The sequence below is a fragment of the Schistocerca americana genome, chromosome 2 (assembly GCF_021461395.2).
Source record: "Schistocerca americana isolate TAMUIC-IGC-003095 chromosome 2, iqSchAmer2.1, whole genome shotgun sequence".
Taxonomy (NCBI): domain Eukaryota; kingdom Metazoa; phylum Arthropoda; class Insecta; order Orthoptera; family Acrididae; genus Schistocerca; species Schistocerca americana.
In genome coordinates this window covers 1,097,755,297-1,097,772,159 of record NC_060120.1, presented here as the reverse complement: position 1 = coordinate 1,097,772,159, position 16,863 = coordinate 1,097,755,297, and the positions used below count along the sequence as shown (strand labels likewise).

At 40.0% G+C, this 16,863-nt stretch overlaps 1 protein-coding gene across 1 annotated transcript in view; it reads left to right on the top strand.

Moving 5' to 3' along the window:
- LOC124594696 (dynein axonemal heavy chain 3) overlaps nucleotides 1-16,863 on the top strand; it is a 1,186,267-nt gene that overhangs the window by 392,192 nt on the left and 777,212 nt on the right. The window lies entirely within an intron of this gene.

Genomic DNA, 16,863 nt, shown 5'->3' with positions numbered 1-16,863 from the left:
GTCAGGTTCTTTGAGATAGGTAAGTTGATCATCCTCTGACCATTCTAATTGGTGTCTTCATGCAAACTGTGCTTTCCTATAGTTGGTATGTAGAGTTCTTCTTTTCCTGCTTTTCCATTAAAATCTCCCAGCACTATCCTGATATTTCTAGTTGGTGTGCTCTCAATTGTTTGTTCTAGTTGGTCATAGAATTCTTCCTTTTCCTCATCTGTTTTATCCTCATTTGAATGTGATGTCTGACTTGGTTTCCAAGAATTATGTAGGATATTGTCTTATTAACAGCTTTGAATTACTTCACCGAATTTTATGCTTTTTTGTGTATTACAAAACCAGTGCAGAATTCGTGTTTATCTACACATCCGCCGTAGAATAGTGTGTATCCATCTCCTTCGTGAGTATCTTCTCCTAGCCATCTTGTCTCTTGTACCGTCACCAGGTCCAGTTTATATTAGTTAATTTCTGGATGATTCATGGTCTATATAGGCTCTGATCATTCCAAGATCCAAAATTAAAATTTCTAAATTGTTAGCATTTTTCATTTGCAGTTTTCGTATTCCATTGTATCCATCCACAGCTGACGCAAGTTTGTGTTTCGTAACAAAGAGTTTTTTACAGGATTGGGTTGTTAGCCCAATGCCCAACCCTCCTCCTTTTATCCGGGCTTGGGACCGGCAGTGGCTGTTGCAAGGCAACTGACCCCAGGTGGAGCTATTCGTAATGTAATCATAACAAAGGTTCAAAAATTACTGCAGTCCAGGAAAATTCTCGAATTCAAATTATTCTTAGGACCGAGAGCTGGCTGAAGCCCAAAGTGGAAAGCTCTTAGATATTTAGCAAGTCATGGGACACATAGATGAAAGACAGATTGGAGACGATAGGAGAGGGAGTGTTCATTGAGGTTGATCAAAGTATTTTCTGTATTGAGGTTGACATTGAGTGTGACAGTGGAGTTATGTGGTCACATATAACAAGTGCAGCTGAAAAGAAATTAATTGTTAAATGTATTTACCAACCACCTAATTCTCCTGTGATAGTTTTAGAGTCATATAAAGAAAGTGGACATTCAGTAGTGCATAAATACCCTAGATCATACAATACTACTTTAATCCAATGTGGATAGACTGGGATATCTATAGATTTATTGTGGGGACTACAGACAGGTAGTCATGTGAAATACTTTTGAACAAGTTTTCTGAAAACTGCCTTGAGCAGCTAGTTTGACACCCCACACTGGCTACGTATAGACTGGTCCTTGTTGACAATGTCAATATAAAAATGGCGATTAGCAGTCACAATGTCATTATAGCTACTATGGTTACAAAAGTTAATAAACAAGTTAATAAGGCTAGGAGACTGTTTCTGCTAATTAGAGACGATACGCAGATGTTGGCATTTCATTTAGACATCGAACTGATATGTAGAGGAATTATGGGCAAAGTTTATGCAGATTATAAATCATGGTCTAGAAAGATATGTGCCTAATAAGTGGATAAAGGATTGAAAGAACGCACCATGATTAAATAATGAAATTTGGGAGATGCTGCAGAAGCAGAGGCTGTTGCACTCTCGGTTCAAAAGAGAATGCACAAATTATGAAAAGCAAAGGTTACTAAAGATTTGTGCCTCTGTTAAAAGCTCTATGCACGAAGCATACAACAACTACAACCATTATACCATTGCAACAGTTCTGGCTGAGAACTCGAGAAAATTCTGGTCCTATGCAGAATCGCTAAGTAGGTGTAAAGTTTCCATTCAGTCCGTCATTGACCAGTTTGGTGCAGCAGTTGAAGATATTGAAACAAAAGCAGAAGTTTTGAATTTCTCATTCAAAAAATCATTCAAGCAGGAGAATCATAGAAACATACCATCATTTGACCATCTAACAAACGTCTGTATGCATGAGATGGTAATAAGCATCCCTGGCATAGAGAGACAACAGAAAGATTTGAAAGCAAATACATTACCAGGTCCAGATTGAATCCGAATTTGGTTTTACAAAGAGTACTCTATGGTATTGGCCCCTTATCTAGGTTGAATTTCTCGTGAATCTCTCGCTCAGCATGAAGTCCCAAGCGACTGGAAAAAAGTGTAAGTGATTCCTGCATACAAGAAGTGTAAAAGAATGGATTCGCAAAATTACAGACCCTAACTTTGGTTTGCTGCAGAATCCTGGAATATATTCTCAGTTCGAATATAATAAACTTTCTTGAGACTGAGAAGCTTATGTGCACGAATCAGCATGGTTTTAGAAAGCATCGCTAGTGCAAAACTCAACTTGCCATTTTCTCACATGATGAATGAAGGGTAACAGGTAGATTCCATATTTCTAGATTTCCGGAAAGCGGTTGACACAATGCCCCATTGGAGGCTGTTAACAAAGGTATGAGCAATGGAATAAGTTCACAGGTATGTGAGTGGTTCAAAGACTTCTTAAATATAGGACCCAATATGTTGTCCTTGGTGGCAAGTGTTCATCAGGGACAAGGGTATCATTAGGAGTGTCTCAGGGAAGCGTGATAGGACCGCTGTCTTTCTCTATATATGTCAATGATTTTGTGGACAGAATGGGCAGAAATCTGCCATTGTTTGCTGATGATGCTGTGGTGTATGGTAAGATACTGAGTTGAGTGACTGTAGGAAGACACAAGATGACTTAGATTAAATTTGTAGTTGGTGTGATTAATAGCAGGTAGCTGTAAATGTGGAAAAACCTAAGTTAATGCAGATGATTAGGAAGAACAAACCTATAATCTTTAGATATAGTATTAATAGTGTCCCACTTGACACAGTCAAGGCATTTAAATATCTGGCGGTAAAGTTGCAAAATAATACAAAATGGAATGAGCATGTGAGAACAGTGGTAGGGAAGGCAAATGGTCAACCTGAGTTTATTGGCAGAATTTTATAAAAGAGTGGTTCACATGTAAAGGAGACCGCAGATAGGATGCTGATGTGACCTGTCCTTGAGCATTGCTTGGGTGTTTGGGATCCATACCGGATTGGATTGAAGGAAGACACTGAAGCAGTTCAGAGGTGGGCTGATATGTCTGTTGTGGGTATGTTCGAACAACATGTAAATGTTAAGGAGATACTTCAGGAACTCAAATGGAAATCTCTGGCGGGTAGGTGACATTCTTCTCAAGAAACACTATTGAGAAAATTTAGAGAACTGGCATTTGAAGCTGACAGCCAAATGGTTCTACAGCAGCCAATATACATTGTGCGTAAGAACCAAGAAGATAAGATACGAGAAATTAGGGCTCATACAGAGACATGTAGATATTTGTTTTTCCCTCATTCTATTTGCAAGTTGGACAGGCAAGGAAATGGCTAGTAGTGGTAGAGGGTACCCTCTATAAAGCACCACATAGTGGCTTGCGAAGTATCTATGTAGATTTAGATGTAGAAAACTGGCTGTTAGGTAGGTATTCATGATGTTCTGGCTGATCATTGTAGGTTGGGTCTTGTGAAGAGTCATTAAATGACAATGCCTCCTCTATGTGGTGAGTGGCAATCTATCTGTTTAACTTTGCTGTTCCATCCTAGACTTTCCATCGTTTTATTTCACTTTTTGTTTCTTATATCAAGAAAAGAAGATCCAAAACTTCAGTTACCAATCATCTGACTTCTAAAAAGTAATGTTTGTAATCAATTTTGGACATAAGTGTCAGTAACTATCACTTTTCTTTCTCATAATAAATTCTCTGCAGTGTGTAACCAGTTGCCATTTCTGTCGTTAACACAATGATGAAATAATTGACATGAGGATAATATTTAGGAAGCATTACTCCTACAGTGCTTTGCCTCACATGAATATTTCTCAACACACAGAGAAGCAATGAGAGACAAAGTTTAAAATTTTCTTTAACTGAAATCTGACTATAAGGGGCAAACATGTGCAAAAGAGACAGATGGAAAAAGCTAAGTAAGCAGTTTATTATTTCAAAAGTAATCGCCATAACTGTTAATACATTTATCTCTTGCATGAGACAAGGTCAGTGTCTTCATGGAAATGTGTTTGCAGTTGCGTGTGGAACTATGTACCTAGACATGCACCTCTTCATCTGAAGCAAGTCGATGGTGACAAATATCTTTTGTGAGGGCTCCAAAAATATGGAAATCAGGACTGTATGGAGGATGTACAAGGGCTTCCCAGTGAAACTTCTGCCATGTGGTCGAAATATCAGGCACACCAGCTCAGAGAAAGTGGTGATGACAGCAAGGGTCATTTGCTCATTGATTTTCTCAAACATGGTGCCAAAATTAATGCACAGTGATACATGGGCACTTTGCAAAAATTGAAGCACACCGTCGAGTCCAAATGCTCAGGAATAGTGACTGATGGCATCATTCTGTTTGTGGGATGATGCTCACCCACATGCTGTGGAGGTTGTTACGACTACACTGTCAGTGTTGCCACAAATTCTGGAAATAAGGGAATTTCAAATGTGGCCGGAAGTTTGGGAAATTTCGGGGGAAAAACACTGGAAAAAGCTCATTTGTGTCTCAGTAGATGTAATGGTTTGTTTACTGATATGTCATGCAATGTTGCTGGCTGGGCACAGTTGAGTATGAGCACCACTTCCCTACTCGCTCAGTCTGCCTGCTTCTCCCCTTCCTACCACTAGCCTCAGCTTGCAGTCAGGCCCCCACCACTTTTTGCTGCCAGTCTAGCAGCTGACTACGACAGGCAGGGGGGTGTGAGGTTTGGTTTGTTTGGATCTGATTCTCAGAGACTGTAAACACAGTGGTTGGAGCCAGCACTCATGTGCATGAGTTGTGTATGACACCTAAACCTCCAGATGTCAGACACTCATATTGGTACCATACATTGTGTCTTGATAGAGTATCAACCAAAACACTGATTTAGTTCGTGCTGTGTGCTGTCATGCAGTAGATGATGGGCAAACGGTAATTAAAAGTAACACCAGAACTATGGAGTATAAACAGACTGTTCTGTATGCTGTGAATTTGAAGATCTGGGTGAGTTGGTAGAGCGTCTTATTGTTGTACTAAAGGTCGTGAGTTTGAAACACATTAATGGCGATTTTATCTTATTATTATTATAATTTTTTTCCCATCTTAACAGATTACACATGTAATTTTTATATGGGAGAACATTTTTCTCCCATGTAAAAGGACATTTCAGTGTTTGCACCAATGTGGTTTTAGCAGTCTGCTTTCACTTCATTAGTTGAAAGTAGGAAACTTGTAGAGTACACTCATATAGATAGGTGTGATGTTATCTATGCAAATGTATAGACAGGAGTACTGTTATCTATACAGATGTAAGCTATAGGTTTGCTACTTTCAACTAACAAAGAGAAAGCAGACTGCCAAAAGAACATTGCTACAAACACCGAAACATTCTTTTACATGGCAAAAAAATGTTCTCCCATATAAGAATTTCATGTGTAATCTCGTTTTTTTTAAAAAAAAAAAGAAGGAAAAAAAATTATGAGTGGGTTTTGCATTCCGTAACTTCAGCATAATAGTCTGACACTCTACCAACTCACCTACCAGAGATCTTCTGGTGTTACTTTTAATTACCCTTTACGCATCTTCTACTGGATAACAGCACACAGCACAAACTAAATTGATGTTTTGGTTGCTACTCTATCGACACACATTGTTTGGTACCGATCTGAGTGTCTGACATCTGGAGATTTGGGTGTTAGTGATTGTGTGAATTGTGTTTGCTGTCATTTTCTGACAAAGGCTATGTCCAAAAACTTAGTTATGGGACTGTGATTGTCATTTATACATTCCTGTCTGTGGCTCATTGATCAGCTTTATGATGAGTTGCTACCTATCCAAATTAGTATTGGATCTCACAGTATTTGCACAAGTTATTGTTGCAGGGATCGATCACTATAGTCCCATTTCATCTACATGCTGTCTCTAACCTTTGAATAGCTGGAAACATAGTGGATTTTTGTGATGGGCCAAAACCGCAAGCCATTTCTGCAGGTATCTCTTAACGGATCTGGCCTGCTGATCTGAAGCCTGGCATTTCCCACTAAGTTGCATGCCCTGCCCACCAGATCTAGTCTCACCGACCAGCTCACAGGCTAGGTCTGACTATGTGTGGTATAGCGTTATGGATTTTCATGGTTTATCTATGGACACAGGTCTGCGATGCTCCTCAGCAGGCCAGAGACTATGGGCGATGGATTTCAGAAATTGTGACTCTCTCACCACAAGTGTATTGTACAGTGCAACATTTTATAGACATTGTATTTGGTTCAAATGGCTCTGAGCACTATGGGACTTAACTTCTGAGGTCATCAGTCCCCTAGAACTTAGAACTACTTAAACCTAACTAACCTAAGGATGTCACACACATCCATGCCCGAGGCAAGATTCGAACCTGCGACCGCAGCGGTCCCGCGGTTCCAGACTGTAGTGCCTAGAACCGCTCGGCCACTCCGGCCGGCAGACATTGTATTTATTCTAGCACATTTTGGCACTTAAAAAGTAGTTTGTACATTAGAAAGTATGAGCGATCAGAAGAACAAAATTGTGGCAGTCGCTGGCAGTTTGTACATAGTGTGCTCAATTATTTATCAAAAGAAAAACCACACAATACCTGAAAAATAATAGACATAACACAGTGGGTAATAACCAAAATAGAAAACATAGTAGATATTTTATTGGCTGTCACCTGTAGTTTTGGTTTACACAACTCTTCCACACCTTATACACTTCCTTCAAGATGCCTACTTTCTTTCGAGGTTATCTCAGACATCAGTGAAGGTATTTTAAATTTGTTTTGCGACTCCAAGGAAACATATATTTTTATCACCAAATGGCTTGCTTTATCCATCTAAAAACAGTTTGTTACAAAATATGTTCATGTTAGTACTTAAGATCTTTGCTCACATCAGAATAAGCCATCTGCTTGCAAGTTTTTTGATATTTCTTCATTTGGCACTATTTTTTCTTGCACCGTAACTGCAGAGATGGTTTTAAAATACCTTCAGTTGTTATAAAGCAGCTATGGGCAATATGGCCATACAAATGAAGATTTTTTTTCTGATACTTGATTGCAAACTTTGTAGCCTAGTTTTCATACCAACACTGTAGTCCTCAGTTGAAATACTGTCTAGAAATTTTTCAACCATTTCTTTTTAAGCCCTATTTTTTACATTGTTGGTTGTGTAATGTTCATGTGTGTTTTCACAAACAAGGTATTTTACTGTACAAATGTATGTTTCTCGATATAGTCATTGATCTAGCTCCTTCATTAAACTTGCAGCAACTAAAACTTGCTGTCTTTTGAAAACCAATCACTCGGAAGTGGCGAATTTCGAGTAACAGCTACATTTCTCATGTTTCCTTGTTCAAATTTACTACCTTTGGCAAAACAAAGCAGTTTGCACAATGTCACCTCATTAACATTCTGTCGCACGGGATTAGCCGAGCGGTCTAAGGCGCTGCTGTCATGGACTGTGCGGCTGGTCCCGGCGGAGGTTCGAGTCCTCCCTCGGGCATGGGTGTGTTTGGTTGTCCTTAGAATAATTTAGATTAAGTAGTGTGTAAGCTTAGGGACTGATGACCTTATCAGTTAAGTCCCATAAGATTTCACACACATTTGAACACACACACTAACATTCTAATGCACTTGCAGCTGTGACAGAGTCCTGAAAGAGTGGATTATTAAAGAGTGTTTAGTTCAGTTCAAAAGTTTATCAGAGATCACATTTTTTGTATCAAACCAAATTTGTAATTTCTTAACTTATCTTGTTGCAATGCCACACTACTTATTTCACCAGCTATCAAAGACTTAAAAAAATTATATAATTCTATTACATAAGTCTATAGTTACTCTTGCAATGCAGTAGATGAGATAATTCCACATGCTTTTCATGTAGAAAAATACTCAAATATTTCTATGCCATCATTTGCCAAAATCTTGTTTTGATAACTCGGATTGTTTATGAGGCATGAGGGATGCTGTGAATATTTTATTCTTGCTTCTGCAGTCTCAAGGTCAGGCCTCCACAAACACACAGGCAGGGGCTGCAGGTATAAAAGAATGTGCCAGAAGATATCCATGGTTCACTAGGAAAATCCACTTTTCGTGTGGCAGCTCGCCTTCGAAGGTTCACCTGCTTTCGAATATTGAGCAACATTCCATTGTCAATCATGTGGCAACTTTTGCAGTGTTCTAGTAGTATATCATGGTGGATCCAAGCAAAGTGAAATTCATTGTTGAATGGGTGAATGACTGGAGGTTTGAGGGCATCAAGGTCCACAAGACGTCAGAATTCTAGGTGTATTGCGCAATATGCAGCAAGTCTTTCACTCTCAGCAGTTGTGATGGTCAAGAAAACAGCAGACATTCGTCTTTTTTGTCAGTCTTAGGTAACTGGATTGCTACAACTGTTAAGTGATGCACAACATCTCTTGACCTTAATTGGATTTTATTTTCAATAACTGTATTGTTTTTTAGCCCCCCATGAACCATGGACCTTGCCGCTGGTGGGAAGGCTTGCGTGCCTCAGCGATACAGATGGCCGTACCGTAGGTGCAACCACAACGGAGGGGTATCTGTTGAGAGGCCAGGCAAACGTGTTGTTCCTGAAGAGGGGCAGCAGCCTTTACAGCAGTTGCAGGGGCAACAATCTGGATGATTGACTGATCTGGCCTTGTAACACTAACCAAAACGGCCTTGCTGTCTTGGTACTGCGAATGGCTGAAAGCAAGGGGAAACTACAGCCATAATTTTTCCCGAGGGCATTCAGGTTTACTGTATGATTAAATGATGATGGTGTCGTCATGGGTAAAATATCCCGGAGGTAAAATAGTCCCCCATTCGGATCTCCAGGCGGGGGACTACTCAGGAGGACGTCGTTATCAGGAGAAAGAAAACTGGCGTTCTACGGATCGGAGCGTGGAAAGTCAGATCCCTTATTCGGGCAGGTAGGTTAGAAAACTTAAAAAGGGAAATGGATAGGTTAAAGTTAGATATAGTGGGAAGTGGTGAAGTTCGGTGGCAGGAGGAACAAGACTTTTGGTCAGGTGAATACAGGGTTATAAATGCAAAATTAAATAGGGGTAATGCAGGAGTAGGTTTAATAATGAATACAAAAATAGGAGTTCTAGCATTAAAAGGTTTTTTTGCTTTTCATATTTAACCAAATATAACATTGATGATGATAATTTATGGCAATGTTTGCCGACAAGATAAAGAATGCAACCTTTTAACACGGCAGTTCTCCTTGGCCTTTTTTTTTTGTGGTACGACTTGGAAAGAGAGAAAAATTAATGAATGATTGACGATGCGTCGGTTCTCAATTGTGTTCAGGAGACGTACGGATTGACTGCGTGAAAATAGTTTCTCAAATGACCTCTTAACCCGGATTGCTTTCACGCAATCAGACTCTTCAATGAAATTACCTAAGGGACCTATTTGAATAATAAAAAAAAATTGGAAATGAATGCAAAACAGTGAAATTTTGTAAAAAAAGTTGTCAGATCGGAAATTGAACTCATTAATGGTCCCCCAAATACAATTGAGACACCGCGATAAAGAGCGAACCTGTAACAAAGTTCATTTAAATATAAACATTATTTGTGGTTAATTTAAAGAAAAGAATAAGCATAGATTTTCTGTACAGTGAAGCATCAATATATTCTTAAAGAACAAAGGCGTTAAACTATAAACATTAACAAATTTACAATGTATACAAAACTTACATTTTTATGTTTTTCTCATACATGGAGCAGTCCAACAATCGCTGCTTTGGATGTGTGATATTTTGTAAAAATTAAATGTCCTGGCGTGTGCGTAAGTACTTTTTATCGTCACAAGGTTTACAAAAGCGTTTTCTTTCTTGATGATAACGTGGTTTTTCACACTAAATGAAATATAACTTGTAGCGGTGCTACACAACACGTCTTAACAAGTCGACGACCAAACATCAAAGGTAATGAAGTACATGTTAACATATCGGCGACCAGAAGTACAACTCACTATAAAGACTCTAGAATTTTCCTAACATGTGATAAATTGTTCTTTCTTCTGTTTCGCAGCTTCTTGCTATCAAGCGCTGCGGCAATGATTTTAAATATCTGTGCCCAGCGAGTCATAGTGTTTAAAAGTACCTTTTAAACGCTGGCCGCGCGTCTTGGTATAGGCGCACGTTATAAACAGATTTCGTTTCTTTACTCTCGCGTTGTCATGCTTAGTATCATTACAAACTACAGCTCGATGGCTGTCCTTTTCTCATATGCAAAATGTCTGAAACCCAATAATATCACAGAGTGCGAGTAAGCTACTACAAACAGCATAGTGAACGCATTATTGTGGCCAAGATAGACACGAAGCTCATGCCTACTACAGTAGTATAAGTTTATATGCCAACTAGCTCTGCAGATTACGATGAAATTGATGAAATGTATGATGAGATAAACGGAATTATTCAGGTAGTGAAGGGAGACGAAAATTTAATAGTTGTGGGTGACTGGAATTCGAGAATAGGAAAAAGCAGAGAAACAAACTTAGTAGGTGAATATGGATTGGGGATAAGAAATGAAAGAGGAAGCCGTCTGGTAGAATTTTGCACAGAGCATAACTTAATCATAGCTAACACTTGGTTCAAGAATCATAAAAGAAGGTTGTATACATGGAGGAATCCTGGAGATACTAGAAGGTATCAGATAGACCAGGAATTTCTCACTTCCAACCTTGCCTCTCAATCTTTCTTGAAAAACCTTAATCCTACTCCCAACATCACCACAGCTGAAGCCCAGGCGATCCGTGATCTGAAGGCTGACTGATCCATCATCAGTCTTCTGGCTGACAAGGGTTCCACGACTGTGGTACTTGATAGTTGGGAGTATCTGGCTGACGGACTGCATCAGCTTTCAGACAACACAGCATACAAAGTTTGCCAAGGTAATCCCATTCCTGATGTCCAGCCGGGCTTCAAGGAATCCTCCTTAGGTCCCCACAAAACCTTTCACCTGACTCCATCAACCTCCTGACCTCACCGACACCACGCACCTCTACCTTCTACCTACTTCCTAAAAACCGCAAACCCAAACATCCTGGCCGCCTCATTGTAGCTGGTTACCAAGCCCCCACAGAATGTATCTCTGCCTACATACATCATCACCTTCAACCCATTACATGCAGTCTCCTATTCTTCATCAAAGACACCAACCACTTTCTTGAACACCTGGAATCCTTACCCAATCTGTTACCCCTGGAAAGCATCCTTGTAACCATTGATGCCACTTCCTTATACACAAATATCCCGCACGTCCAGGGCCTTGCTGCGATGGAGCACTTCCTTTCATGCCGATCACCTGCTACCCTACCTAAAACCTCTTTCCGCATTACCTTAGCCAGCTTCACCCTAACCCACAACTTCTTCACTTTTGAAGGCCAGACATACCAACAATTAAAGGGAACAGCCATGGGTAGCAGGATGGCCCCTCATACGCCATCCTATTTATGGGTTACTTAGAGGAAGCCTTCTTGGTTACCCAAGCCTGCCAACCCAAAGTTTGGTATAGATTTATTGATGAGATCTTTATGATCTGGACTCACAGTGAAGAAGAACTCCAGAATTTCCTCTCCAACCTCAACTCCTTTGGTTAAATCAGATTCACCTGGTCCTCCTCCAAGTCCCATGCCACTTTCCTCGACATTGACCTCCATCTGTCGAATGGCCAGCTTCACACATCCGTCCACATCAAACCCACTAACAAGCAACAGTACCTCCATTATGACAGATGCCACCCATTCCACATCAAATGGTCCCTTCCCTACAGCCTAGGTCTTCGTGGCAAACGAATCTGCTCCAGTCCTGAATCCCTGAACCATTACGCCAACAACCTGAAAACAGCTTTCGCATCCCGCAACTACCCTCCCGACCTGGTACAGAAGTAAATAACCAGAGCCACTTCCTCATCTCCTCAAACCCAGAACCTCCCACAGAAGAACCCCATAAGTGCCCCACTTGTGACAGGATACTTTCCGGGACTGGATCAGACTCTGAATGTGGCTCTCCAGCAGGGATACGACTTCCTCAAATCCTGCCCTGAAATGAGATCCATCCTTCATGAAATCCTCCCCACTCCACCAGAGTGTCTTTCCGCCATCCACCTAACCTTTGTAACCTCTTGGTTCATCCCTATGAAATCCCCAAACCACCTTCCCTACCCTCTGGCTCCCACACTTGTAACCGCCCCCAGTGTAATCCCTGTCCCATGCACCCTCCCACCACCACCTACTCCAGTCCTGTAAACCAGAAGGTGTACACGATCAAAGGCAGAGCCACATGTGAAAGCACCCACATGATTTACCAACTGACATGCCTACACTGTGAAGCCTTCTACGGAGGGAATGACCAGCAACAAACTGTCCATTCGGATGAATGGACACAGGCAGACAGTGTTTGTTGGTAATGAGGATCACCCTGTGGCTAAACAGGCCTTGGTTCACGGCCAGCACGTCTGGGCTTAGTGTTACACCCTTCGGGTTATCTGGATACTTCCCACTGACACCAACCTATCAGAACTCCGGAGATGGGAACTTGTCCTTCAATATATTCTCTCTTCCCGTTACGCACCAGGCCTCAACCTCCGCTAATATCAAGTTGCCGCCCCTTGTACCTCACCTGTCATTCAACAACAGCTTTGCCTCTGTTCTTCCGCCTCGATTGACATCTCTGCCCAACCTCTTTGCATTTACATATGTCTGCCTGTGTCTGTATATGTGCGGATGGATATGTGTGTGTGTGTGTGTGTGTGTGTGAGTGTATACCTGTCCTTTTTTCCCCCTAAGGTAAGTCTTTCCACTCCTGGGATTGGAATGACTCCTTACCCTCTCCCTTAAAACCCACATCCTTTCGTCTTTCCCTCTCCTTCCCTATTTCCTGATGAAGCAACCTTGGGTTGTGAAAGCTTGAATATTTGTGTGTGTGTTTGTGTTTTTTATTGTGTCTATCAACATTCCAGAACTTTCTTGTTTGGTACGTTACAGCATCTTTGTTTTATATATATATATATATATATATATATATATATATATATATATATCAAACGAAAGTGCTGGCACGTCGATAGACACACAAACAAACACAAATACACACACAAAATTCTAGCTTTCGCAACCAACGGTCGCTTCATCAGGAAAGAGGGAAGGAGAGGGAAAGACGAATGGATGTGGGATTTAAAGGAGAGGGTAAGGAGTCATTCCAATCCCGGGAGCGGAAAGACTTACCTTAGGGGGAAAAAAGGACTGATATACACTCGCACACACACACATATCCATCCACACATATACAGACACAAGCAGACATATTTAAAGACAAAGAGTTTGGGCTCTGCTTGTGTCTGTATATGTATGGATGGATATGTGTGTGTGTGCGAGTGTATACCCATCCTTTTTTCCCCCTAAGGTAAGTCTTTCCGCTCCCGGGATTGGAATGACTCCTTACCCTCTCCTTTAAAACCCACATCCTTTCATCTTTCCCTCTTTCCTGACGAAGCAACCGTTGGTTGCAAAGGCTAGAATTTTGTGTGTGTATTTGTGTTTGTTTGTGTGTCTATCGACGCGCCAGTGCTTTCGTTTGGTAAGTCACATCATCTTTGTTTTTAGATATATTGTTTTTAGATATATTTTTCCCACGTGGAATGTTTCCCTTTATTATATTCATAATATTGAAGTTAGGATGATATGAAAGTCCTAACTTCAGTAATAAATGCAATGCTGAGATAATTATTATTGAAACAAAAAAAGTATAAGATCTATGTATTATGTACCCAATTGCTAGAAAAAAAACAATATACAAACTGATTGAAAAATAAATTAATGTTGTGATAAATATTAATGTACATGACGAATATGTGTAAAATATCACACTTTCGAGCTAAGGGGAGGGATATGTAGTGCTTCGAGGATTTCGAGGTAAATTCTAGAAACACTTGGCTCTCCACTGTTCTTGAACACCCAATATTTTAATAATGAGGGTGAGAGAGCCTTTTTACTGCAACACACATGTCTGTGTGTGCAGGAAGGACAGCTGTCACGAGGAGCCAGAAGCTGCATCAGATGAGTGGCCCCAACAAGTGGTTATCATTAGAGCCTTGGAAGTCATATCAAAAAGCCAAAGAATGTTTGTATAATGTTCCATGATTTGTGGTGCCATGAGGATTGTTACAGATGCAGATGAAGCGTATATTGTATAGAGACTTTTACTTTATGTCTTGGCTCTGCATGAGGCAGAACATTTGTAACTGTGTGAGTGTTTAGGAGATTCTGACATTTATCTTGAAACCAGTTGGCTTGGTGGAGTTTGTACAGAATTATTTTTACTTTGGAACGAGAGTTGAAAATATATTGTTTTGGTTGAACTGACAATATCCTGAGTACATAATTTATTTCAAGAATATAGAGCTGGTAATAATATTCCCTTTAACCTGGTACAGTCTGCAGAGATGAATTAAACGGTGAGAGCAATGTAGCTGATAATCCAAAGAAGAGGATCGACTGCATGCACAATGTGTAGGTCAACTGGAAGAGATGTGTGAGTCAAGTAACCCAACACCGCACTGTCTCTTGCCGTCCAAGAAAGCGTTAGACTGCCAGAATCTTGATGTAGCAGACAGCCCTTATCAATCCCAGCAAATTTAGGAAAATTAATAGCCAGGCAGCTTATATGCCACATGTTGACTGTACACAAAGATAAGAAAACTCATAAAGAAATTAGGTACAAAATGTGTGTCACAAACTGATACCGAAAGTACAGGGTATATCAAAATATTCATTCAGTTTGGCACACCTATATTCCTCATACTAATAAACACATACAATGAATTTTGTTTTTTGATGAACGGGAAATGTTTTCATAGGTATTCAATATGACCGCCTTGAGATGCACGGCATATGTCAATGCGGTATTCTAATTGTTCCCACACTGCAGCAAGCATGCCTTGAGTTACAGCTTCCACGGCTACTGTTATGCCATGTCTCAGTTCATTCATTGTTGTTAGTAACTGAGGCACATAAACAGAGTTTTTTATAAACCCCCACAAGAAATAATCACATACAGTCAGGTCCAGTGACTTCGGAGGCCGGTAATGTAAGACTGAATCATTTGTCCTGTGTGACCAATCCATCGTTCAGTAATCCTTCTATTTAAAAATTGCCGCACTTCCAGATGCCAGTGTGGGTGTGCCCCATCCTGTTGGTAAATGAAATTGTTTGAATCAGTCTCCAGCTGTTGGAAAAGAAAGTTCTCAAGCATATTGAGATATGTGAAACTGTACAAAACACATTAAATTTTGGAGAGTCCCTGTCATGTTGTATAACTTCATATGGTTGTTCCGTACCACATATTCTCAATTATGACAATTAACCTTTCTATTTTAGTGAAATGTTGCCATACACAAATAGCTTGTAGTAACTAAATTTTGTTTAGTTTTATGTGCAAATGTCGATGCAACGTATGCCAGATGGACATTGGCAGTATGGTGAACTGTCGAGCTGCACAGCAAATGGATTTCTTCGGACTCCTTGTGAAACTATGGCAGCTGCATTTGATGTCTGCGTCAGACGCTTGGGGGACATCCCAGTGATTTGCCTGTACACAAACAACCTGTTTCTTGGAATTGTTCATGCCATCATCTAATGCTCTGTGCTGTAGGAAGATCCACACAATACCTACAACAAAAGTCATGCTGAACAGTTATTACTGACCCACACTGCACACAAAATGCTTTCTTTTGTCCCAACACCACTTTTACTAGAACTGAAGGGGGCACACATGATTGCTACCTAGCAAGAACCATGTAAAACTTGAGAGTTTTCTCTTTCCAACAGTATGTGGTTCACACGCATATCACACAGAACATAGTAGTTATGATTTCTCTAAACCGGATGATTCCTTTTGATACACCCTGTATTTCCAGTCATGTATCTTAAAATATTTTTTACTCCACTTCCATCAGTTGTGAAGGAGCCTCACAACCATTTTGTGGTTGAACCTCTTACTTCCCAGCCTTTTCATGTTCATGTCATTACCCACATCGCTCCTTCAGTCTGTCAGTACCTATCTCAACTTTCGAAATTCAATTGGACTCCATGCGAGAATGTAGGTTTGTGTCCTAACCTAACAGACACTTATAATCTGTCAGTATGGTGCATGACAACTGATAATCCTCTGCGGAAAGAAAGAAGTATTCTGAAGAACAGTTTCTGATCTCACATCTGTTGCAACTTTTGTTCTCATGACGTGCATTGCTGGAGAACGAACATAAAAATGAATAGTAGTAAATCAGTGTTGTTAATGCACAAGTGAATCGCCGTTTTCAGCAAAGTGTGACAATGTTGTGTAGTTATGATTTGAATTATTGTTAAAAATTATTATTTTCTTCCTTAACATTTTTTCAGATATATTATATTTGATATTGGGCATGTAAATATTCCGTATTTGCTGAAAGTTAACTTCGAGTACAAATTTTAAATTTCTTATGCCTGCACCTAATAAATGATAACCCTTGTATACAAAGGATGAAGAAATGTAATGTTATTATTTTTATTTGTATATCTTTATTTGTATATACTTTAGGACTTGTGTATGGTGGTTCCATTTGCTTAATCCTCCAGTCCCAGGAGGTAATTATTGTGACTGCTCATATTTATTTGGACTGCAGCCATGTAAAATTACACACTCTATCATTTAATAGTGAATATAATTCCTGATTCCTTTGACTGCTCATTTTATACATGCAGTGTGTTTTCACACAGCTTAAAATAACAGCAGTTTTGACAAACTATAAATTTGTTATTGTTTTTAATCTGAAGAACAGTTCTGTGCTCATATTAAATTCTTGCACTGTGATTCA